Source organism: Bombina bombina, chromosome 10 (genome assembly GCF_027579735.1).
Source record: "Bombina bombina isolate aBomBom1 chromosome 10, aBomBom1.pri, whole genome shotgun sequence".
NCBI lineage: Eukaryota > Metazoa > Chordata > Amphibia > Anura > Bombinatoridae > Bombina > Bombina bombina.
This window is the reverse complement of record NC_069508.1, coordinates 26073078-26099916: the sequence shown is the minus strand read 5'-3', so window position 1 is coordinate 26099916 and position 26839 is coordinate 26073078. Positions and strand designations below refer to the sequence as shown.

Here is a 26839-nt window from a genome sequence, read left to right as displayed (position 1 = left end):
GGTGCACAGCAATACTTTGATGTGTTGCATCATTTTATGGCTTTCAGAGGGGTTAATGTTGTATGATGGGTTGTTTTATTATTGTAAGATATAAAGCTAGGGCTAAGTGGTATTGAAGGTTAGATTAGTTCTGCAATAGAGAACATAGTTTATTATTGTCTTTTAACTCCTCAGGTGCCAGAGAGGACTGCTGTATGTTACACCCATCTCATGCAGCTGCCATGTAAAATATATTCACTAACATTGTAACCTATATCTACTAGCCAGTTTTAAAGCAATACATACACTCATTTTTATCTTGCTTCATACATTCACATATTGGTTAATATACAATCCCACAGACCTCTATGATAAAATAAATACCCATGCTGCAAATAAACATACAAGATAGACAGACAGACTGACAGACAATATTATTCCAATACCTATGATTTACAGCTGTACTTACTGCATGTCATCTACATATAAGAACTCATATATTCCACCGATATAAAATAAGGGTCATACAAATTCAATAGTAAAACAATGCACTTCAAATGCCCCTCTGCAAGTCTCTAACTGTATGCACTGCGGCTCCTGAACTGTGCATGTCAGGCAGCTACACAGATATGCCCCTTCTGATTGGCTCACTGGCTATGTCCAATTAGTTGAGTTCAAAACACAGTTGATATAGTATCACCAGGCTGATCTATCTCACTATCTGTCTATCCATCTATAGCTGTCTGTGTCTGCAACTGCTGGCACTTTTCTTGTAAAAAAATAGCTTAATTAGCACAATTTAACAGAAATAATTTTCTATATTTAATCTGAATACTATAAAATAATAATGTATTTGAAATTAAATGATCTCACACTTAGGAGAACGTTGTGCCACAACAGGGCCTTTATTTCTATATTCTCCATTGACCTTAACACTAGTGGCCTTGTTGGTAATATACTAACTGGGTGCCTATAAAAATAAAATTGAACAGTTGCAATTACTACTTCTGCAAATCTAATTTCCACAGTTTTATTTAAATGATACATTTTCCTTTTCAATTAATACCATTTTATTTAATTGGGCAGTTAGTAGTTACATTTTTTTAGGAAAATTTGTGGCAAGATTTGAAAGCCTATTTTGTCTTCTTTTTTTTTTAAGAGAGAAAGAAATTCATGAGCTAACTAATTCCATATGCAGCATCAGACTCCAGACGTAACAATATGTCCATATTTGGTATAGCAGTAGCCTGCGTTTCTTGCATTTTTCTACCCCTGTTATCCAACCACAAAACATTCTTGACAGCTTTAGATGCTGTTAAATATAGACTTGACTTATGTTCCAAAAGCAGGAAATTCTGTGGAATTCCTCTTTTTTTCACGCAATGTGTCTATCAAAAAAAGTACACTATCCAAGTTAGACTTATGGGTTGTTCAGATATGGGGAAAAAATGTATTTCAGACTCCTACCCCACAGCATTAAATAAGTAACATACCAGAAATGTCTAAAAATCAGATTACTTTAGAAATTAGCTCTCATCACCAAATCCACTGAGTAGAGAACTTTCATTACAAGTTAACTCAGACATCCACCCATAAAGGATAAGGCAGAACCCACCCAGGGACTGTATGCATTTGTATTAACCTGTATGAGAAGCAGTTGCCTGAGTGCTTGAAACTACACACACCATGGACAGAATGATGAAGATATATAATCAACAGGACTCAACTTGGTACTTTTTTCTTAATCTCCATTACCTGCTGGATTTAGAGGGAATTTAACAGTAAGTGACATTTTCTTTTGCTGTAAAATAACATATACATTCTCCATATGAGCTTTGCTCTATGCCTAACCTGTAGCTACAAGAATGCTTTGTTCATTTTAATGGGAACTTGATGGTTGAGCTAGGAATTTAGAAAGCTAGACCTCTAGGTGTGAGATATGTAGTGTTGGGTATGTGCACAATAATATCCTGCACCCCTGCAGACTTTTTAAAGGATTAACAAAATATTCTCTAGGCTATTTTTTGTGTGATCTGCAGGCGGTGGTGGTGTTTTCATAACCAGTCCCAGACCTCTTTGTGAGTTGTTTCATGGATTTAAGTCTAGTTCTGCACCAAGAGAAACTATTCCCTTCTCTTGGTCAATAAATGAACATAAGGAAACCATCTGCTGGCTGTGATCATGAGAGGAGAGAGAGTTTTCACTTGAAATCAATTTAAAGTATGAGACATTACATTCTGCACTAGGTGTTTATATTGAAGTTAAATATAGAGCAGTCTCATCGGATGTACACACATAGGTATCTGTCTGACTTTAGATGGAAGAGGCTGCTCCCTACTCTGCCCGCCCCCAGCCTAAAAAGGACTCTGCAACATTCTAAAGTATCCTCATGTGGACTTGTGATTTAACCTTTTGCTTCCTGGGACTGTGCGGCTGGCTAATCAAGACTAATTTGGCTAATCTATAGGATCTCAGCATTTCTAAAGCACAGGTAACCATTCCAGTTTTTTTTATTGTATTCCACAAACTGACAAATGATAATAAATACACTGATATAGGTAATTTGCTGATTTTCAACTAAAAAATGTTTAGGAATTGATGGAGTATGCCTGTTATAAGCAATGATTATACATTGAGCATACTTTTCAAGAAATGCAATTTACTTTTCTTTTTTGCATAATAATATTTGTCAATTATCTGTGTTTTTTGTGCATGTGTATATATAGTTTAAATGGTTAATAAATGAACATATGGTTAATAAGATTTAACACTGTATGTTACTGGATAGTTTAAAATTGTTCAATGACTTTGCTTTATTGGTGTGTGATTTTATTACTGGCAAAACAGAAAAAGTACAGTTGTTTTTAGAATCAGCACAAAAAGTAACCCTATCTATGCTGTAAGGTTAATTGAAGATCTTACTCATCCTTAACTAATGTCAGCTGGCATTGTCCCAGTAAGGAGCAATTCACACACTGACAGGTTGTCATCCTTTCCAACAATGTCCCATATTTGGTGAAAGCCATGGATCAGCGTCATGGCTGCTGGTGTGCCGGGAGCTGAGGAGGAAATGAGAGGTCAGTAGAGCACATACTCATTATTATAGGTCATCAGGAGAATCCCCCTCATAGTGTGTGGGAGGGTGCTCAAGGACAGGGGATTAAAGAGGGGGGTCATTTGTATGTTGCTTGGGAAGGAAGCATTGCTTGCATTCCTCATGACCCTTCCTAACACTAGCTTGGATCACAAAGAGCGGTTACATCATAGTTTTCAATGCTTGTAACCATAAAAGTCTTTTTTTCATTCATTCATTCATTCATTTCACATGGTTCACCATTGTGAAAGAAGAGATCAAGTGATATCTTCAATACTTTTTTACATTGTAGCTAAATAAATACTAGCTGATGTTAACTGTAGGTGTAAACTTAGGACACATCTATTTTTGTTTTTGTGAGCTCTCTATTTGGAATTTGTAAAAAGAAAAACGCTCTATTGGTGTAGATAATTGTATTATTCTAGCTGCCTTGCATATGACTATTGGATTAACCCCTATTAATGGGTTACACAAATAGTAAATGTCAGCTCTAGAATAATGGGACCTAGCTAAAGGCATCTGGTGAGCCAGTGACAAGAGACATATGTGCCACCAATCAGTGGCTATCTCCCAGTAGTGTATTGCTGCTCCTGAGACTACCTAGGTATGCCTTTCAACAAAGAGAAAGTCTCTTAAAATTGAATGCTGTATCTGAACCAGGAAATATTACTTGTTACTTTCATGTCCCTTTAAAATTCAAAATTGAAATCCACATGGGTCCTTTTTAGTTTTGAAAGCTTTTTTTTAATACACCTGTATCAACAAAATGCATTTAGTACACAAGTTCAGTGTTTTAGTTATAGAGATAAGTGTGCACAGAGCATATGTACATATGCCATCAGATCCTCATTTAAACATGGCCCACCTGCTCAGAGAGCTGGTAATTACTTGTATTCATCAGCAAACTGAATCAATATACGCTCTCTGAGCAGGCAATGGGGTTGATTTATCAAGCCACTGCCGTAATTCAGCATTTCACAAGAATACAATTTTGCACTCTTGTGCAACAGCGTGATTGGCTGTGCGCAGGCAGGAGCTGTCAATCTCCCCGGTCGAACAAGACCGGGAAGATTGATAATTCGCCACCTAAGAGGTGGCGAAGAGGTTAGGGAAACAGCGGTCTGATGACCGTTGCTTGTTAAAGTGAATGTAAAGTTTGAGGAATGAGTGCCCGGTTTTTAATAATCCTATTAAAAACAGGGTCACTTTCATTCATCAAACTTTAAATGACACTGCTTTTGTTAAAATACTCACCTTTTCTATCTGCAAGCCTCTCCAGCCCGTTGCAAGCCTCTTCTTACGTCAGGAATGACGATTCCGGCATCCTCCAATCACGGCTTCCCCCCGGGGAATCACTGTTTAAAGCAACGCTGTGATTGGTGGAAGGCCAGAATCGTCATTTCTGACGTCGGCAGAGGCTTGTGACAGGCGGAGGAAGCGCTGGACCGGCTTGCAGAAAGAAAAGGTATTTTAAAAAAAGCAGTGTCATTTAAAGTTTGATGAATGAAAGTGCCCATGTTTTTAATAGGATTATTAAAAACCAGGCACTGATTCATCAAAATTTACATTCACTTTAAATACGGACTGCAGGTTCGGAGCGAAGCCTTTGATAAATGGATCCCTAATAGTATTTGAATGAGGCTGCAGTGGACATATGTACAAATATGTCATTACTTTTACTAGAACATTTTTTGCTAATACATAAATCTAGTTTGGGTTTTATGTCCCTTTCAGTACGTCTGTTGTTTTTGAGAAGTCATTTATAATTATAGCTTATTTTTGTGCCCTTAGCTAAAGTAATTTATCACTTGTTTGTTTGCCAATTACAGAGGGATGTTGAGGGGGAGATATTTGAAAAACACTGTAATTATTTTTAGAAAGACCCTCTACTTGTTGCCCCCCACAGCCCCAAAAACACACACAAACACATGTGTGTGGCCGTAAGCAAACTATTGAAGCATTAATCACTGCTAATCACACTCATCATTAGTCAAATTAAAGAAAATAAACTGTATCTAAAAACATTCTGTTTAATGGGAATTGGAAGTAATTGGAGTTAAAAGACAAATTGCGTCTAAAAAGTATATTTTCAAAATATATTCAGTTTTTAAATTGATGCTCCACCCTGTATAAAACAGCTATGTTTAGGCCAATCTGCACCAATACAGTGTTGGCTTATCCAATGAACATGATATCCCTGGGAATCAGCGCTGAACAAACATTATATTCATTTAACGTTACTGAACCCAACATTTTTCTTTCATGATTCAGATAGAGGAGCAATTTTAAGCAACTTTCTTATTTACTCCTATTATCAAGTTTTTTCGTTCTCTTGGTATCTTTATTTGAAAAGCAGCGATGTAAGCTTACGAGCCGGCCCATTTTTGGTTCAGCACCTGGGTAGCACTTGCTGATTGGTGGCTACATTTAGACACCAATCAGAAAAGCGCTATCCAGGTGCTGAACCAAAAATGGGGCGGCTCCTAAGCATTTTTGCTTTTTCAAATAAAGATACCAAGAGAATGAAGAAAAAAATGATAATAGGATTAAATTTGAGAGTTGCTTAAAATTGCTGCTCTATCTGAATCATTAAAGGGACACTGAACCCAATTTTTTCTTTCGTGATTCAGATAGAACATGCAATTTTAAGCAACTTTCTAATTTACTCCTGTTATCAAATTTTCTTCATTCTCTTGGTATCTTTATTTGAATAGCAAGAATGTAAGTTTAGATGCCGGCCCATTTTTGGTGAACAACCTGGGTTGTTCTTGCTGATTGGTGGATAAATTCACCCACCAATAATAAAGTGCTGTCATGGGTCTTAACCAAAAACTGACTGGCTCCTTAGCTTAGATGCCTTCTTTTTCAAATTAAGATAGCAAGAGAATGAAGAAAAATTGATAATAGGAGTAAATTAGAAAGTTGCTTAAAGTTGCATGCTCTATCGGAATCACAAAATATTTTTTTTTTGGGTTCAGTGTCCCTTTAAAGAAAAAAATTGGGTTTAATATCCCTTTAATTTTAAACAGCTTTAACTGAATAGAAATTTAGTTGCTGCTTTCATGTGATTATATCATTTTTATATCAGTTATTTGCATTTAATATTCCTCTTTAGTTTATGTATTCAGTTCAGCAGCTAACTGGTTAACGGATATTTTAGGTATGTCCTATATTGTTCTTGTAAACCAAATTATTTTAGGCTTCATGTAATCCAAAGTATTTTCACTACATTCATTTAAAATTCATCATTTACTGTGTAACCCAGAAGCAGGAAATGTAAAACTACTTAGTAAAACACAGACATGCACTTCCTGTACAAACCTGTTATGCAATGAAATACCATTTAATAAAAACGACCTACTGAAGGTCTGCTCTGCAGCACAGACATTTGTAGCAAAAGGAAAGCGCTCAGCCATTTAACAACGGATGTTTCTGTGTTTCAGAGCCTGATATTCAAACCTCACCGCTCAGGCGAGATTTTCTAAGAAGTCTCGTCGGTACGCGAGGCCCTTAATACAAATTAGAAACACAAATTTTATCTTGAGACGTTTATGTAGTGCTCTTTATGTGAAACAGAGACTCCTAAATATCAATACAAGGTCTAAAAAATATCCCAACGATTTGTGTGATTTCTCTCCATGCTGGCGAGGTTTTGAGGAGAGGAAACCCCTTTTTCCCCCTTTATGATTCAGACAGTGCATATATTTCTAAACTTTCCAATGTACTTCGAAGGATCAATTTTGCTTCATTCTCTTGAAGGAGCAGCAATGCACTTCTGGGAGCTAGCTGAACAAGATGCAATGACAAGAGGCATTTATGTGCAGCCACCAATCAGCAGCTAGCTCACAGCTCCTAAGCCTACCTTGGTATGATTTTCACCAAAGGAATGAAGATAATTAGATAATAGAAGTTTATAGGAAAGTTGTATACATTTCTATACTTTATCTGATTCACAAAAGGAACATTTTGGTTTTCATGTCCATTTAGACACCTAGATTACAAGGTTAACGTAAAAATGATAGCGCTATGGTGCGCTAACATCACCAGAGCGCAATCCAAAGCTCTTCTGTTTTTATTGTTATCTTACAAGTTGAAAGTAAAATATTAGTGCCTGAGTGAAAGTCTAGGGCATACTAACATCTGGATGTTGGATAGTGCAAGTGCTCTAAATCACTCACATAATAAATTTCTATGGGAGAATTCTGGAAAACTTGCGTAGGCTATTGCTCGAGCGCTAAGTCAAAGGTGCACTAAACTGAAGGTCCAAATGCAGTTCTTTACTAATGTTAGAATTATGCTTTCCTATTTATGTATGTATGTATATATATATATATATATATATATATAATATATATACAGTATCTCACAAAAGTGAATACACCCCTCACATTTTTGTAAATATTTTAATATATCTTATCATGTGACAACACTGAAGAAATGACACTTTGCTACAATGTAAAGTAGTGAGTGTACAGTCTGTATAACAGTGTAAATTTGCTGTCCCCTCAAAATAACTCAACACACAGCCATTAATGTCTAAACCATTGGCAACCAAAGTGAGTACAACCCTACGTGGAAATGTCCAAATTGGGCCCAATTAGCCATTTTCCCTCCCCCATGTCATGTGACTCGTTAGTGTTACAAGGTCTCAGGTGTGAATGGGGAGCAGGTGTGTTAAATTTGGTGTTATCACTCTCACACTCTCTCATACTGGTCACTGGAAGTTCAACATGGTACCTCATGGCAAAGAACTCTCTGAGGATCTGAAAAAAAGAATTGTTGCTCTACAAAAGATGGCCTAGGCTATAAGAAGATTGCCAAGACCCTGAATCTAAGCTGCAGCACGGTGGGCACAACCTTACAGCAGTTTCACAGGACAGGTTCCACTCAGAACAGGCCTCACCATGGTCGACCAAAGAAGTTGACTGCACATGTTCAGCGTCATATCCAGGGGTTGTCTTTGGGAAATAGATGTATGAGTGCTGCCAGCATTGCTGCAGAGGTTGAAGGGGTGGAGCGTCAGCCTGTCAGTGCTTAGACCATACGCCTCATACTGCATCAAATTGGTCTGCATGGCTGTCGTCCCAGAAGGAAGCCTCTTCTAAAGGTGATGCACAAGAAAGCCCGCAAACAGTTTGCTGAAGACAAGCAGACTAAGGACATGGATTACTGGAACCATGTCCTGTGGTATGATGAGACCAAGATAAACTTATTTGTTTCAGAAGCTCTCAAGCATGTGTGGCAGCAACTATGTGAGGAGTACAAAGACAAGTGTGTCTTGCATACAGTCAAGCATGATGGTGGGAGTGTCATGGTCTGGGCCTGCATGAGTGCTGCCGGCACTGGGGAGCTACAGTTCATTGAGGGAACCATGAATGCTGACATGTACTGTGACATACTGAAGCAGAGCTTCAGAGACTGGGCCGCAGGGCAGTATTCCAACATGATAACGACCCCAAACACACCTCCAAGACAACCACTGCCTTGCTAAAGAAGCTGAGGGTAAAGGTGATGGACTGGCCAAGCATGTCTCCAGACCTAAACCCTATTGAGCATCTGTGGAGCATCCTCAAACAGAAGGTGGGGGATTAACATCCACCAGCTCCATGATGTTCTCATGGAGGAGTGGAAGAGGACTCCAGTGGCAACCTGTTAAGCTCTGGTGAACTCCATGCCCAAGAGGGTTAAGACAGTGAAGGAAAATAATGGTGGCCACACAAAATATTGACACTTTGGGCCCAATTTGGAAATTTCCACTCACTTTTGTTGCCAACGGTTTAGACATTAATGGCTGTGTGTTAAGTTATTTTGAGGGGACAGCAAATTTACACTGTTATACAGGCTGTACACTCACTACTTTACATTGTAGCAAAGTGTCATTTCTTCAGTGTTGTCAAATGAAAAGGTATAATAAAATATTTACAAAAATGTGAGGGGCGTACTCACTTTTGTGAGATACTGTATGTATGTATGTATCTATCTATCTATCTATCTATCTATCTATCTATCTATCTATCTGTCTTTTTATAAAAGCAACACTTTGACAATGCTTCTATCTAGTAGCTGCATCTACAATGAGTGAAGAGCTTGAGCTCTCAGCGCGGCGAACACTACAAACAAATAAAATAACTTTCAGCATTAAATATTTTATACTTTTTGACTGAATTTCCTTTTATTTGTTGCACTGGAAAATCCAAAATGCTAGAATTTACCATCACTTTAACTATTGCAATCCGTTTCCATCCGCACCACTGCTACCCCATTTAAATGTGGTTGTCAGGATGGGCAGACTGTGCACTGTTTTTCTATCACTATATAATCACTTTGCAACTTTTACAAGTATTGTTTTAAACAGTATTTATTTTTATTGTTAAAGGCTGTTTCCATTTTGGCGTGAAATGTAAACAAAATGTTGACTATTAGTTTTTATGTCAAACACTTATAAAATATATTTTTTTTACTGGATTTTAACATTCTATATATAATGTTATATAATTTATTATTTAATAAGCAGTCACCTGTAATGTCACTGGGGAAATAATATAAGATGTTTTCACTAAACTATGATAGGTGGACATAGTCTATGTTCTTGATTGGGGGAAATGTGGTTCCTGCTCCTGCTTGGCTCACTGGCAGTTTCCTGTTTGGCAAGAGCATTGCCTACTGTTTCAGTGCAGGCATTTACCTATGTGTTTAACCCAAAAACAGGTTAAGCCTGTGAGTCAATACTAGTATGGCTGGGTGGGAGGCTTTATGTGGATGGAGTTGGACAGTCCAGGACCATTACTGGGCAGCTACAGTCTGAAGACATACTGGGTTGGGTGGGGCTATTTTGTCTCCTGCACATAGGGGTATAACATGAAAGACTTGGGGTGGTACTGTATGCTTGTGCACACTTGTAAAACCATTACGGGTTTAAAGGGATAGAAAGGTCCAAATGTCATTCTTACATAGAAGCAGTTTTACAGTATACTTCTATTAGCGTGTAAAATGTATTACAGTTTTTCAGCAGCATACACACATATGCTGCGAGGGCCTGTGCACTAGTATTCAAACACCACACCTTCTCAGAAAATCAGCAGTTGCTTGTATGATGCAAATGAAGTATTCACAGATGCAATACACACCACCACCATCTCTTTGAGCAGGCATGATGTTTCAGTAGAATGATATTTGTATACTTTTGCATGGGCCCTCACAGCATATGTGCATATGCTGCTAAATAAAAACGTAATGCATTTTTATCTGAAGCATTTTTTCTAATATAACTATACTGCAAAAACGTGTCTATCACAAATGCACATTTCAGTTTTTACCTGTCTATCCCTTTAAAGGGACATGAAACCCAACATTTTTCATTCATGATTCAGATAGAAAACGCAATTTTAAACAACATTCCAATTTACTTCTATTATCTAATTTTCATTATTTAGATCTCCATTGTTGAACAAATAGCAATGCATATGGGCGAGCCAATCACACCAAGAGGTAGCTTTACCAATGTCTGTCCGACATGATACGCTGCAGCGTATAATGTCCGACAGACATCGCTGAATGCGTATGCTGTCGGCATTTATCATTGCACAAGTAGTTCACCAGAACTGCTTGTGCAATGCCGCCCCCTGCAAATTCGCGGCCAATCGGCGGAAACAAGGGGAACAAGAGCTATTCGGCCCTTGTTAAATCGACCCCCAAGCATCTATGTGCAGCCACCAATCACCAGCGACTGAGCCTCTTTAGATATTATTTTCAACAAAGGATATCAAGAGAATGAAGTAAATTAAATAATAGAAATAAATAGGAAAGTTGTTTAAAATTGCTGCACTTTCTAAATCATGAAAGAAAAAAAATTGGGTTTCATGTCCCTTTAAGCTCTTTGTACAAAGTTAGCTGGGCTCATTAATGCAATGCTGCCTAGTATGTTATTTAGCATTGTCCCTATAATATTAAAGGGACACTGTACCCAAAATTTTTCTTTCATGATTCAGATTGAGCATGACATTTTAAGCAACTTTCTAATTTACTCCTATCATCAAATGTTCTTCATTCTCTTGTTATCTTTATTTAAAATGCAAGAATGTAAGTTTAGATGCCGGCCCATTTTTGGTGAACAACCTGGGTTGTCCTTGCTGATTAGTGGATAAATTCATCCACCAATAAAAAATTGCTGTCCAGAGTACTGAACCCAAAGAAAGCATAGATACCTTCTTTTTCAAATAAAGATAGCAAGAGAACAAAGAAAAATTGATAATAGGAGTAAATTAGAAAGTTGCTTAAAATTGCATGCTCTTTCTGAATTACAAAACAAAATTTTTGGGTTCAGTGTCCCTTTAATACTGTTTAATATTAATTCCATACCTTATGTACTTAGACATAGGGCAGTACTGTGCATCTAATACTCGCTAATTGGAGGTGCAAACTACAAGACATCGCATGTCATTCTGCTAATATTTTTGGCAATAAAACGGCAAAGGTAAGATTAGCTACTGTCTGACTGGCTTAAATGAGAAGACTGCATTCATTCTATTCGTTAAAGCCCTCTAGGTGGCCAATTCGTGGGAATGTCTCCTGTCCTCGGAAGTAACTGCTCTGGTGTGGACATGCGTCAGCTCCTAGGAATGTTTCAGACAGAGCAGAGTCTTTTTTGAAAGAATCTTTGTAGTGTTTCATAGCTAATGTGAAACAGACACAGACTCCCATGGAAAAGGTGACTATGTATATTGATAGATTTAAAACATTGTCCTTGGGGCAATAACTATTAAACCAATGTCTGAGTTTTATATCTGAAAATCATCCCCCTACTGTGATTATTTTTCATTTTATTGGAGTGAGGTTGGAATTTTGTTTTTCAGATGAAAGAAGTAAACTTCCTATTTTAAAGGGACAGTCAACACCAAAATCGTTATTGTTTAAAAATATAGATAATGCCTTTACTACCTGAAATTCGCCCCCTCCTATGCCAATCCCTATATGGGATGGTGGGAGATGCTCCACGTCTATGCAGATAGGAACCCGTTTAGAGATCACATTATTTATTTTGGTCGCTATATTGACGACCTCCTATTGCTCTGGGATGGAGGTGAACAGTCAGTGCTTGCTTTCTTTGATTATTTAAATTGCAATGATTTCAATTTGGGTTTTGTTGGCTGCCAGAATTCTAATAGGATTGCATTTTTAGACATTGAATTGATGATAGAAGGAGACAAAATTGTCACTAACCTCTATAGGAAACCGACTGGTGGGAACACCATACTTAATTATAGATCCTGTCACCCTAAACATGTGTTGAATGCTATTCCGAAGGGGCAATTTATTAGGACTAGACGTATCTGTTCTAATGAGATTTTATATCAGAAACAAAGTTGGGATCTTTATAACAGATTCTGAAATAGAGGTTATAGTGACAAATTGCTAACTAACACTAAAAACATTGTTGACACTATTCCACGTGAATCATTGCTTACGTATAAGAAGAATATTAAACGCAAAGATGAAGTGGATATTTCTGGTAAAGTCATTTTTAGTACCCCATATAGTCTTGAATTTAGACAATTTTGTGATATCATACGTGAATGTCTACCTATTTTGCAGACAGATCCAGTATTAGAAAAAGTTATTGAGGGGGGTGTTCAATTTGTGTCCAGAAAAGCAATGAGTATAAAAAACTATGTGGCACCCTCGTATTTGCCTGAAGTGAGAACACACACATGGGTAAGATCATGGGTAGGTTTCTACAGATGTAGGGGTACCCGGTGTAAAACTTGTAGTCATGTTATAGAAGGAGATACCTTCGTGTCTCATAGTACTAGAAAGGAGTACAAAATAAAGTTCAGTCTAACTTGCAACATCACACACGTAGTGTATCTCATGACATGCAAGGGTTGCAACATTCAATATTTGAGAAAAACCAAAAGATGCCTGAGAGACCGTGCCTTAGAACATATCAGGGATATAGATGACCCAGATGTTTTTACATCTATGGCTACCCACTACAAATTTGAACTTATGGGAGACTCTTCATTGGCTTTCTTTCAAGTCATTGACCATGTCCCTTTTTCAAAAAGAGGGCGAGACAGGGAATATACACTAAGTAAGAAAGAGGTAAAATGGATATTTTACATGAATACTAGATCTCCATCAGGTCTCAGTATAGAATTTGTTGGTATAGTTTATTAACAATCTTTTTGAGTGCATGGTATCATTATTCAGTATATGTTTGTATTGAAATAATAATAATAATTTTTTCAGTGTCATTATCTGTTGTTCACAGGTTTGAGGTGTAACAGGTTGTATATATATTAGGATTTTTTTCTGCATGTGGATAGGTGTTCTGGACTAGGTAAAGCACAGTTTATTAGCATATGTATATTTTTTTATGCATTTAGGCAATATCTATTTTAAAATGCTTTTTTTTCATATTCATATTCATGTTGTGCCTGTGCTTTGTCCTGCCCATAATCATCTTTATAGCCACATATTTAGAATTTCATGCATATTGTCTAAATTAAGCATTGATCTATAAAATGTAACATTATACCTTCTGTGACTTAATGCAGTCTATGTCAGGGTTAATATAACATTAAAGGGACAGTCTAGTCAAAATTAAACTTTCATGATTCAGATAGGGCATGCAATTTTAAACAACTTTCCAATTTACTTCTATTATCTAATTTGCTAAATTATTTAGATATCCTTTGTTGAAGAAATAGCAATGTACATGTGTGAGCCAATCACACAAGGCCTTTATGTGCAGCAACCAATCAACAGCTACTGAGCATATCTAGATATGCTTTTCAGCATGTGATATCAAGAGAATTAAGCAAATTAGATAATAGAAGTAAATTAGAAAGTTGTTTAAAATGACATGCTCTTTCTAAATCATGAAAGAAAAAAATTGGGTTTCATGCCCCTTTAAGTTGATTCAGCACAGGTGAATATTTGTGAAAATATCCCTTTAAATAGACTGTTGGCAGTGTTTTATGTTATAAAACAATTTAGAGACCAGCGCAAAATGACCTACAAGCAGACAAAAAATTGGGAAAGGGGATACTCCCAATTATCTAGTGTTTTATGTTATGCAGTGATCAAGTGCGGAAGCCCCGCATGAAACGCGTCTGCTTTCATTTGCCTTATATGACCATTTTTTTTTGTTTTTGAATGGTCCTACTCTTTTGTTCTCTATTTTTGGTTTTAGTGCACTGTTTTCTTTTTTCCTTTTTATGAAATAAACTTTTTTGGTCTTGGAGTATATCACACAGTTAACCGGAACTTTTGGATGTTCAATGCCTTTATTACCCATTCCCCAGCTTTGCACAACCAACAATGTTAGATTAATATACTTTATAACATTTAAGCCTCTAAATTTCTGCCTGTTTCTAAGGTCCTACAGACAGCTTTTTTTAGCTTTTCACAACAGGAGACTGCTAGTTCATGTGAGCCATATAGATAACATTGTGCTCACGCTGTGGGTTGTGCACAACACAGCACTAATTGGCTAAAATGCAAATCAATAGATAATAAATAAAAAGTCATGTTATCAGGGGGTTGTCAGAAGAGGATTAGATACAAGGTAATCACAGAGGTATAAAGTATATTATTATAACTGTGTTGGTTATGCAAAACTGGGGAATGGGTAATAAAGGGATTATCTATCTTTTTAAACTATAACATTTTTGGAGTTGACTGTCCCTTTAAGCTAAGTTTAGTGTTTTGCTCATTCTTTTGTTGGAGCACTACTGTGCAGACACCTGCAGGGTCATGTGATCACTGGTGCCCGCTGAGTACAGGATACTTAGGTTCATTTTCTGACATTATATTCTGTGTAATTTATGGCAGAGAAATGCAGTCAAAATAAAGATGCTAAAACTAAAAAAGCCAACGTATGGAATAGTATCAGGTTTATTTCAGGCATTGATGATTATTTTTTTGTTGCAAATTTAGTTGCGCGCTGCTAATGGCCACTTGATACGATCAGAGTTTGTGGTTGTCATTATTTTTCTGAAATGTACATATGATGAGAAGGCACAAAAATGCTTTATGTGTCATAGCATTTTATTACTGCACCGTTGTTTGTATATAACTATGGGATCGATTTATTAAACTAGGGCGGACAGGGGCGTACATATGCATACCTCCCGTCATTTAAAAATTCAAAAGAGGGACAACCCCCCCCCCTCTTTTGTGAGAACCTGCAATTGTAGCAGGGCGAACGGCTTCATAAATCGAACCCTATGGGGTAGATTAACCATTGTGTGGACGAACTTGACCCGCTGTAGCGATCATGTCCGCCGCACATCAATAAATGCCGACAGCATACGCTGTCGGCATTTATCAATGCACAAGCAGTTCTGGTGAACTACTTGTGCAATGCCGACCCCTGAAGATTCGCGGCCGCTATCAGGGGGTGTCAATCAACCCAATTGTATGTGATTGGGCTGATTGCTGTCCGCCGCCTCAGAGATGGCGTACGAGTTAAGGAGCAGTGGTCTTAAGACTTCTGCTTCTTAACTCCTGTTTCCAGCGAGCCTGAAGGCTTGCGCGGAAACAGAGGCATTGGGCCGATAAGGACCTTGTAAAATCATCCCCTATGTGTTTAACTCCTGTAAAGGGATTAAATACATTGTCAAAGGGACATGAAACACAATTTTTTTTCTTTCATGATTCAGATAGAGCAGCGATTTTAAACAACTTTCTAATTTACTTCTATTATATAATTTTCTTTCCTCACTTGGTATCTTTTGTTCCAAATCAAGGACGTAAGCTCAAGAGCGTGCACGTGTCCAGAGCACTATATGGCAGCAGTTTTGCAAGAAAGTTATCCATTTGCAAGAGCACTAGATGGCAGCACTATTTCCTGCCATGTAGTGATCCAGATGCTACCTAGGTATCTCTTTAACAAATAATACCATGGGAGAAAAGCAAATTTGATAATAGAAGTAAAATCTATTGTAAACCAAAAATTGGAAAGAAATTGTTGGATGCGCCAAACGCTAAAAATAAATATGCGGTTAAACTAAGATTTGTCCCCATAATTACACTCCATACTCAAGCTGTTTTAAGCGGATAGGTGCAGGCGTTTGTAGCGCTTCTCAAGTGCTTGATACTTTGCGAGTATTATGTATTCTGCGTGTCTGCACATCTTATCGCATTGATTTTGTACCATTGTGGCGCCTTCTTCTTTTTCACATTTTTAAAATCGATTGTATGCTCTATCTATCTCTTTAAATTCAGCTCCAGTGCAGCAATGCACTACTGAGAGCTAGCTGAATACACCTGGTGAGCCAACGACAAGAGGCAAATGTGTCACCATTTAGCTTACAGTAGTGGATTGCTGATTCTGAGCCTACCTAGATATGCCTTATAGAATAGGATACTAAGAGAATGAAGAACATTTAAAGGGACAGTCTAGTATAAATTAAACTTTCATTATTCAGATAGGACATGTCATTTTAATCAACTTTCCAATTTACTTTTATCATAAAATTTGCTTTTTTTCTCTTGGTATTCTTAGTTTAAACTAAACATAGGTAGGCACATATGCTAATTTCTAAGCCTTTGAGGGCTGCCTCTTATCACATTATTTTTAAATTTCTTTTAAACACAAAGAGGCAGAAAGTACACGTGGGCCATATAGATAACACTGTGTTCAGGCACAGAAAGTTATTTAAGATTTAACACAAAACAATGCTAAATGCAAGATAATAAACAGTCACAGTCATGTGATCAAGAGGCTGGAAGAAGGTTCTTATATACAAAGTATATTAATATAATTGTGTTGGTTTTGCAAGACTGGGGAATGGTTAATAAAGGGATTATCTATCTTTTAAAACAATAAAAATTATATTGTAGACTGTCCCTTTAATAATACAAGTAAATTGGAAAGTCTCTTATTACTGCACACTCTGCCTGAGCCATGAAAATATAATTTTGACTTTCATGTTCCTTTGGCTCTTTAGTATTTGTATAGCACATTAAGTTACTTTGAGTCATTTTCATTGTAATGTGATAGATTGTGCATTCTAACTCTCACATGCATTTGTATAGCAGTGAATTTATCGTGTGAAGTGCAGGTTTTATCACTAGGATTAAAGGGACACTGAACCCAAAAAAAAATATTTTGTGATTCAGCTAGCGCAGCAATTTAAGCAACTTTCTAATTTACTCCTATTATCAATTTTTCTTCATTCTCTTGCTATCTTTATTTGAAAAAAGAAGACATCTAAGCTAATGAGTCAGCCAATGTTTCAGAACAATGGACAGCACTTGATTATTGGTGGGTACATTTATCCACCAATCAGCAAGAACAACCCAGGTTGTTCACCAAACATGGACCGGCATCTAAACTTACATTCTTGCTTTTCAAATAAAGATACCAAGAGAATGAAGAAAATTTGATAATAGGAGTAAATTAGAAAGTTGCCTAAAATTGCTGCTCTTTCTGAATCACAAAAGAAAAAAATTGCGTTCAGTGTCCCTTTAAAGGACAGTCTAGTCCAAATTAAACTTGCATGGTTAAACTCAATTTCTAGATCACTTGGCTGCCTGGCTACCTTATTTCCTTTCCTCAGACACCCCGTCCCTCATTCTTGGTGACTTCAACATCCCTCTTGACAATCCCACTGCCTCCTCTGCAAAACATCTTCTGCAACTCACTTCCGCTTTCACTTTGTCACAATGGACTGATTCTCCCACTCACAAAGATGGTCACTCCCTTGACCTGATCTTTAGCTATCGATGCACTCTCTCAAACTTCACAAACTCCCCCTTTCCTCCTTCTGACCACCATCTCCTTACTTGCAACATATCATCCCTCCCTACAACTCTCCCTCCTTCTACTCCTCACACCAAACTTCACACAAGCATTATGTCATTAGATCAAAAACAGCTTTCTAATTACCTCAAACCTCTCCTCTCATCCTTCTCCTCCTTTTCCTTCCCTGACCAATCTATCTGCCACTATAATTCCACCCTTACATCGGTCCTTGACGATCTTGCCCCTCTTACCATAGCTCGGAAATCAAACACTCATCCTCAGTCCTGGCATACTCCTCTGACACAATACCTACGCAGATGTTCCCGTACTGCTGAGCGGTACTGGAGAAAATCTAGGAGTTCAGCTTATTTTCAACATTACAAATTTATGTTGAACTCCTACTATTCTGCCTTTAATTTCCATAAGCAACACTACTTCTCTACTCTTATATCTAATCTTCCTTCAAACCCAAAACGTTTGTTCTCCACTTTTAATACTCTTCTCCGCCCTCCCCCACCTCCTAATACAACCTCTCTGTCAGCTCAAGACTTTGCCAGTCACTTCAAAAACAAAATTGACTCCATCAGAAATGAAATCAGCTCTCAACACAATTCCATTCTCTCCCCCCCTCAAATACTCTCACTCAACCACAACCCTCATAACCTGAAACTTAGCTCATTCTCCCCTGTTACTGAGGAAGAAGTTTTGGCACTTATACTGCGCTCTCACCTCACTACCTGTCCCCTTGACCCTATCCCCTCACAGATAATCCCCTCCCTCTCTGCTACCCTTACCCCTATACTCACACACACTTTCAACCTCTCCCTCAGCACTGGTACATTTCCCTCATCGCTGAAACATGCACTGGTCACACCTATCCTCAAAAAACCTTCCCTTGATCCTACCTCCCCATCCAACTACCGCCCTATTTCCCTAATCCCTCTTGCATCAAAGCTTCTCGAAAAACTAGTTTATGCACGCCTATCTCATTTCCTTACAATAAACTCCCTCCTTGACCCACTGCAATCTGGATTTCGTCCCCATCACTCCACAGAGACAGCAATTGTTAATGTTACCAACGACCTACTTACAGCAAAATCAAAAGGCCACTTCTCTCTGCTTATCCTCCTTGAGCTGTCCGCAGCCTTTGACACTGTTGTCACCCTCTTTTGCTCCAAACCCTCCAATCCTTCGGCATCTGTGACACAGCCCTCTCGTGGCTCTCTTCCTACATGTCAAACCGTATCTTTAGTGTAGCCTTCTCTGGGGCCTCCTCTGCCCCGTTACCACTTTCTGTCGAAGTACCGCAAGGCTCTGTCCTCGGTCCCCTTCTCTTCTCAATCTACACGTCATCACTAGGTTCCATAATAAAGTCCCACGGTTTACAATATCATTTGTATGCCGACGACACCCAAACCTACTTCTCTGCACCAGACCTATCTCCTTCCTTGCTAACCCGTGTCACTAACTGTCTTCCTCACATCTCTTCCTGGATGTCCTCTCACTACCTCAAGCTAAATCTCTCCAAAACTGAGCTCCTTATTTTCCCCCCTTCTTGAAAACTCTCCATCCCCAATCTTTCTATAACTGTTGACAACTCCATCATTACCCCTACCCAGCATGCCCGATGTCTCGGGGTTACATTTGACTCAGATCTTTCTTTCACTCCTCACATTCAGTCATTGGCTAAAGCCTGCCGCTTCCACCTTAAAAACATCTCTAAAATTAGACACTTCCTTACACAAGACACAACTAAGATTTTAATCCAATCTCTCATTCTTTCCTGCCTCAATTACTGCAACTCTGTCCTCTCTGGTCTCCCCACCTGCTGCCTAACTCCTTTACAATCCAAAATGAATGCCTCTGCCAGACTCATCATCCTTACACGTCGCTTTTCATCTGCTGCACCTCTCTGCCAATCCCTTCACTGGCTTCCTCTTGCCTCTAGGATCAAACACAAAATTCTCATTCTGACATACAAAGCCCTCAACTGCACTGCTCCCCCCTATATCTCAGACCTTGTCTGCAGATACTCTCCCTCCCATCCCCTTCGCTCTACTCATGACCTCCTACTCTCCACCTCTCTTGTCACCTCATCACACTCCCGTTTACAGGACTTCTCCAGACTGGCTCCCATCTTGTGGAACTCTCTGCCTCGCTCCACAAGACTCTCTTCTAGTTTTAAAAGCTTCAAGCGCTCCCTAAAGACTCTACTGTTCAGGGATGCATACAACCTACGCAAAACTTTCTTTATACCAGTTCCTCTCCTCTATTGCCTGAACCCCCTTAGCATGTAAGCCTAAGAGTCCAGCTGTTTGTAGATCCCCTTCTTAAGAGCTGACTACAACAGTGCGACTCTTGGCAGAGCCCTCTACCCATTTGATCCCTATAATTGTTTTGTTGTACTCCGCCTTTGTTTATAGCGCTGCGGAATCTGTTGGCGCTCTACAAATAACCGATAATAATAATAATAATGATTCAGATAGGACATGTAATTTTAAACATTTTTCCAATTTACTTTTATCATCAAATTTGCATTGTTCTCTTGGTATTCTTTGTTAAAAGCTAAATCTAGGTAGGCTCATGTCCTAATTTCTCAGACCTTGAAGACCGCCTCTTATCTGAATGCATTGGACAGTTTTTCACAGCTAGAGGTCATTAGTTCACGTGTGCCATAACATTGTGCTCCCTCCCATGGAGTTACTTATCAGAGGGCACTGATTGGCTAAAATACAAGTCTGTCGAAAGAACTGAAATAAGTGGGCAGTCTGCAGAGGTTTAGATACAAGGTAATTACAGAGGTAAAAAGTGTATTAATATAACAGTGCAGGTTATGCAAAACTGGGGAATGGGTAATAAAGGGATTAACTGTATTTTTAAACAATAACAATTCTGGAGTAGACTGTCCCTTTAAATGGACACTGGAGTCCCTAGTATCAGGGAGCTTGGACTGACTCACAGCAATCCCTGCAGGGTGACACAGCTGATATGAGAGGAATTAACGTGTGTGAGCATTTAGAGACCTATAGGAAGTGGCCTACACATGTTTTGGATGCTTTAAAGTAATATGAATTATATAGCATGAATCAGTGACTGTGTTTGTAACTCAATGTATTTGATGTATGTAGAATATGCTCTATGAAATAAATATGCATGAGAATCCTGAGAAATTTCCCTTTAATTTGAGTAATGTAGACAGCATGCACTATACATAGCTCTACCAATCAGCGGTACAAGAGGGTTTAGTCGAATTGCTTACAAAATATATATAGCCGCAAAAAACACTGAAGGCAGAGTAATAATAGGCTGTTAGGTGAGTCAGATGTAATTATAAGGTAGTACACATAATAGATAGAAAACTACTAGCAAGACTGTAAAACACTTAAGGTCCATTATGGGAAATACCTTGTAATTATATATTTTTTACTCAATAAACAGCCTGTTATTATGCAATGGGGTTTATGTGTGGTTATGTTTTTTGCAAGATTGAATAAATCACTGACTTGCAGCTAATTGGAAGAGCTTAACTGAGTACCTGGTGCCTGACTTTTGTTAATTGTCAGAGCTTACCTTGAGGTACCTGATGCCTGACTTGCAGCTAATTGGCAGAGCTCACCCGGGTACCTGGTGCCTGACATGCAGCTAATTGGTAGAGCTCACCCGTGTACCTGGTGCCTGACATGCAGCTAATTGGCAGATCTCACCCGGGTACCTGGTGCCTGACATGTAGCTAATTGGCAGAGTTCACCTGGGTACTTGGTGCCTGACTTGCTGCTAATTGGCAGATTTCACCCGGGTACCTGGTGCCTGACTTGCAGCTAATTGGCAGAGCTCACCCGGGTACCTGGTGCCTGACTTGCAGCTAATTGGCAGAGCTCACCCAGGTACCTGGTGCCTGACTTGCAGCTAATTGGCAGAGTTCACCTGGGTACCTGGTGCCTGACCTGCAGCGATTGGTATAGTTCACCTAATATGCTAATTTTAGCATGCAAATATTAACATACTAATACTAACATATTAATACTAACATACTAATACTAACATGCTAATACTACATGCTAATACTAAGTTGCTAATACTAACATGCTAATACTAGCATGCTAATACTAACATGCTAATAGTAACAATCTAATACTAACATGCTAATACTAAAATAATAATACTAATATACTAATACTAGCACGGTAATACTAACATACTAATACTAACATGCTAATACTAACATGCTAATACCAACCTACTAATACTAACCTACTAATACTAACATGCTAACACTAACATACTAATACTCACATACTAATACTCACATGCTAATACTAACATACTAATACTCACATACTAATACTAAAATACTAATACTAACATGCTAATACTAACATACTATTACTCACATACTAATACTAACATACTAATACTCACATACTAATACTAAAATACTAATACTAACATGCTAATACTAACATGCTAATACTCACATACTAATACTAACATACTAAAACTAACATGCTAATACTAACATACTAATACTCACATGATAATACTAGCATGCTAATACTAACATACTAATACTAACATACTAATACTCACATACTAATACTAACATAGTAATACTAACATGCTAATACTCACATACTAATACTAACATACTAATACTAACATGCTAATACTCACATACTAATACTAACATGCTGATGCTATCATGCTAATACTCACATACTAATACTAACATAGTAATACTAACATGTTAATACTCACATACTAATACTAACATGCTAATACTAACATACTAATACTAACATACTAATACTAACATGTTAATACTCATATACTAATACTCACATGCTAATACTAACATACTAATACTAACATGTTAATACTCACATACTAATACTAACATGCTAATACTAACATACTAATGCTAACATACTAATACTAACATACTAATACTAACATGTTAATACTCACATACTAATACTAACATGCTAATACTAACATGCTAATACTAACATACTAATACTAACATGTTAATACTCACATACTAATACTAACATGCTAATACTAACAGACTAATACTAACATGCTAATACTAACATACTAATACTAACATACTAATACTAACATGTTAATACTAACATACTAATACTAACATACTAATACTAACATGTTAATACTAACATACTAATACTAACATACTAATACTAACATGTTAATACTCACATACTAATACTAACATGCTAATACTAACATACTAATGCTAACATACTAATACTAACATACTAATACTAACATACTAATACTAACATGTTAATACTCACATACTAATACTAACATACTAATACTAACATGCTAATACTAACATACTAATGCTAACATACTAATACTAACATACTAATACTAACATACTAATACTAACAAGTTAATACTAACATACTAATACTAACATACTAATACTAACATGTTAATACTAACATGTTAATACTAACATACTAATACTAACATACTAATACTAACATACTAATACTAACATGTTAATACTCACATGCTAATACTAACATGCTAATACTAATATACTAATACTAACATGCTAATACTAACATACTAATACTAACATGCTAATACTAACATACTAATACTAACATACTAATACTAACATGTTAATGCTCACATACTAATACTAACATGCTAATACTAACAGGCTAATACTAACATGCTAATACTAACATACTAATACTAACATGCTAATCATACTAATACTAACATGTTAATACTCACATACTAATACTAACATGCTAATACTAACATACTAATACTAACATACTAATACTAACATGTTAATACTCACATACTAATACTAACATACTAATACTAACATGTTAATACTCACATACTAATACTAACATGATAATACTAACATACTAATGCTAACATACTAATACTAACATACTAATACTAACATACTAATACTAACATGTTAATACTAACATACTAATACTAACATACTAATACTAACATGTTAATACTAACATGTTAATACTAACATACTAATACTAACATACTAATACTAACATACTAATACTAACATGTTAATACTAACATACTAATACTAACATGTTAATACTAACATACTAATACTAACATACTAATACTAACATGTTAATACTAACATACTAATACTAACATACTAATACTAACATGTTAATACTCACATACTAATACTAACATGCTAATACTAACATACTAATACTAACATGTTAATACTCACATGCTAATACTAACATGTTAATACTCACATGCTAATACTAACATGCTAATACTAACATACTAATACTAACATGCTAATACTAACATACTAATACTAACATGCTAAAACTAACATACTAATACTAACATACTAATACTAACATGCTAATACTAACATACTAATACTAACATGCTAATACTAACATACTAATACTAACATGCTAATACTAACATACTAATGCTAACATGACGCTACACATTTAGAACGTGGGTGTGTAGAAATTATTTATCTTGCCGTTTGCTTAAAGCAGTGCAACTTTTGAAACCAAAATAACAGATTTTTGCGGTTTAGAAAACATTTCGCAGTTAAAATTTAATTTATGATTATATAAAAATAATAAATTAGATCATACTTTTGACTGGCTCTGCAGCAGTTTCTGCAATTCTCTGTGTCTCCTGTGCAGGGGTTAAACACATAAAATTACAGGATCCTTAGTGTTAAAATGACATGCTCTAATGAATACTTTAATGGCCCTTTAAATAAAAGCAGCTTGTAACCAAATTCCCCTAAATGAACTTAGAGCACAAGGTTACGTTTCCTTATGTGTCATTTCATGTCTGGTGCGTGTTTGTAGCACTAATCCTTGCATTTGACGTTTCTCTTTAATGTACACTGTATAATCTTGGCTCTATATCCATTGCATACATTTATACTTGGCTTTAATGTACATTGGATAATCTAAATGTATTTACATATTCATACCCAGAGGCAAACGCAATTTAATGTACAGGAGTGATGTCTTGATACAAATATGTGAATATGGGTTTATCAGTTTTCCTAGCTCTAGAGAATCTGATTCCTACGTGGAACTGTTTTTGTTCCAGAGATCAGTGAATGACACTGTTCTGGGTGGACGGTTTTCACATAAATGTTGATGCTCTAATGTATTATATATAATTATGTGCTTGACCCCTGCAAAAGTGCTAAGCGCATAGTTAAAGTAATGTTCAGAGCATCAATGCTCTACTGGAACTAGTTGATCATATGAGGTGAGTCAATGACTAGAGGATATGTGCAGCCACCACTCAGCAGCTAACTCCCAGTAGTGCATTGCTGCTCCTGAGTCTACCTAGATATGCTATTCAACAAAGGATACCAAGAGAATAAAGAAAATGTGAAAATAAAAAAAACTAAAGCCCCATACATTGAAACATTGCAGATGCTCAGAGAGCAGGAAGTGACTTGTATTGCGTTGGCGAAGATACAATTGTCATTTAAGAATCATTTATACGGCACTGCCAGCTGTCTGAGCAAATGCAGTGTCTAAACGTGAGTGCATGGAGCATATCTAGATATCCATGTGCAGTAAAAGCTATTGCTGATACAGTGATAACGTTTACTAAAAGCATTTTAGCTAATACACGTGTACTCCAAAAATGCTTCTATTTATTCATTTGCATTTGAATTTTGAGCTCTTTGTACATTTTTGTGTACAAGACACGTGACGTAGATCATTTTTTTGCTTTTCATTAGTTGTATTTAAATGAGTGATCATCAAACCATTAGATACATTACACAGAATATTGATATTCTGGTTTGGAAAAAGTTTTTAATTTTGTTTTGTGGGCAACTTACTGCTTTATTACTGTATAGAAATGGTTGTAAATGTGTGGAACAGAATTTTAGTGGAACTGATAAGAACAGTTACAATAAGGACTTTAACTAGAAAGGAGAATGAATGGATACTGATAGTGTTGTCGCGAACATAAACATTTGGGTTCACGAACGGCGAACGCGAACTTCCGCAAATGTTCGCGAACGGGCGAACCGGGCGAACCGCCATTGACTTCAATAGGCAAGCGAATTTTAAAACACACAGGGACTCTTTCTGGCCACAATAGTGATGGAAAAGTTGTTTCAAGGGGACTAACACCTGGACTGTGGCATGCCGGAGGGGGATCCATGGCAAAACTCCCATGGAAAATTACATAGTTGATGCAGAGTCTGGTTTTAAGCCATAAAGGGCATAAATCACCTAACATTCCTAAATTGTTTGGAATAACGTGCTTTAAAACATCAGGTATGATGTTGTATCGATCAGGTAGTGTAAGGGTTACGCCCGCTTCACAGTGACAGACCAAACTCCCCGTTTAACGCACCGCAAACAACCGCAAACAGTCCATTTGCACAACCGCAAACTCCCCATTTGCACAAGGTTGGATACCAAGCTAGCCATGTCCCGTTCCTTGTCCTCACTGATGTCATTGAAGGTCTCTTCCCAGTGGCGTCACTAGGGTTGGTGTCACCCGGTGCGGTAAGTCATGGTGTCACCCCCCCCCCCAGAAAGCAGACACACACATACAAACACTCAGACACACTTAAAAACATACTTAGATGCACACACAAACACTCGGAAACACACTCAGACACACACACAAAAACACACACACAAAAACTCAGACACACACATACAAAATATGTAAACTGCACTGCATTAATTATGAAGCTCATGCCTAGAGCTTCATAATTAATGAAATCACTGAAGTAAATCACTGAAGAAAAGGTTTAGGCGCACAAACTATGAAAATTCTGCTCTCTGACTCTGTTCCAAGTCTGTCAGTGCACAGCCCTGGGCCGCATGTCACTGAGCAGTGAGCACAGATAGGCAGGCAGGTTTAGGCTAGCAGCGCAACTTTGCAAGCCCCACGGCACACCCACAACATTCATAGTGAAATTGGGCAGGGGAGGAGCAAAGTACAAACAAGCAAAAGCA

General features: G+C 37.3%; 1 protein-coding gene across 4 annotated transcripts in view; it reads left to right on the top strand.

Moving 5' to 3' along the window:
* The first annotated feature begins 1631 nt into the window (after positions 1–1631).
* Positions 1632–26839, top strand: part of DDAH1 (dimethylarginine dimethylaminohydrolase 1) — a 371445-nt gene continuing 346237 nt past the window's right edge. For 2 of the 4 annotated variants that reach the window (XM_053693885.1, XM_053693887.1), the window contains exon 1: positions 2199–2470. The gene's annotated coding sequence lies outside the window, so the exon portion shown is untranslated. Of the gene's footprint in view, positions 1761–2198; positions 2471–26839 lie in introns of those variants that run through there. The other 2 variants (XM_053693888.1, XM_053693889.1) reach the window with 2 other exon arrangements.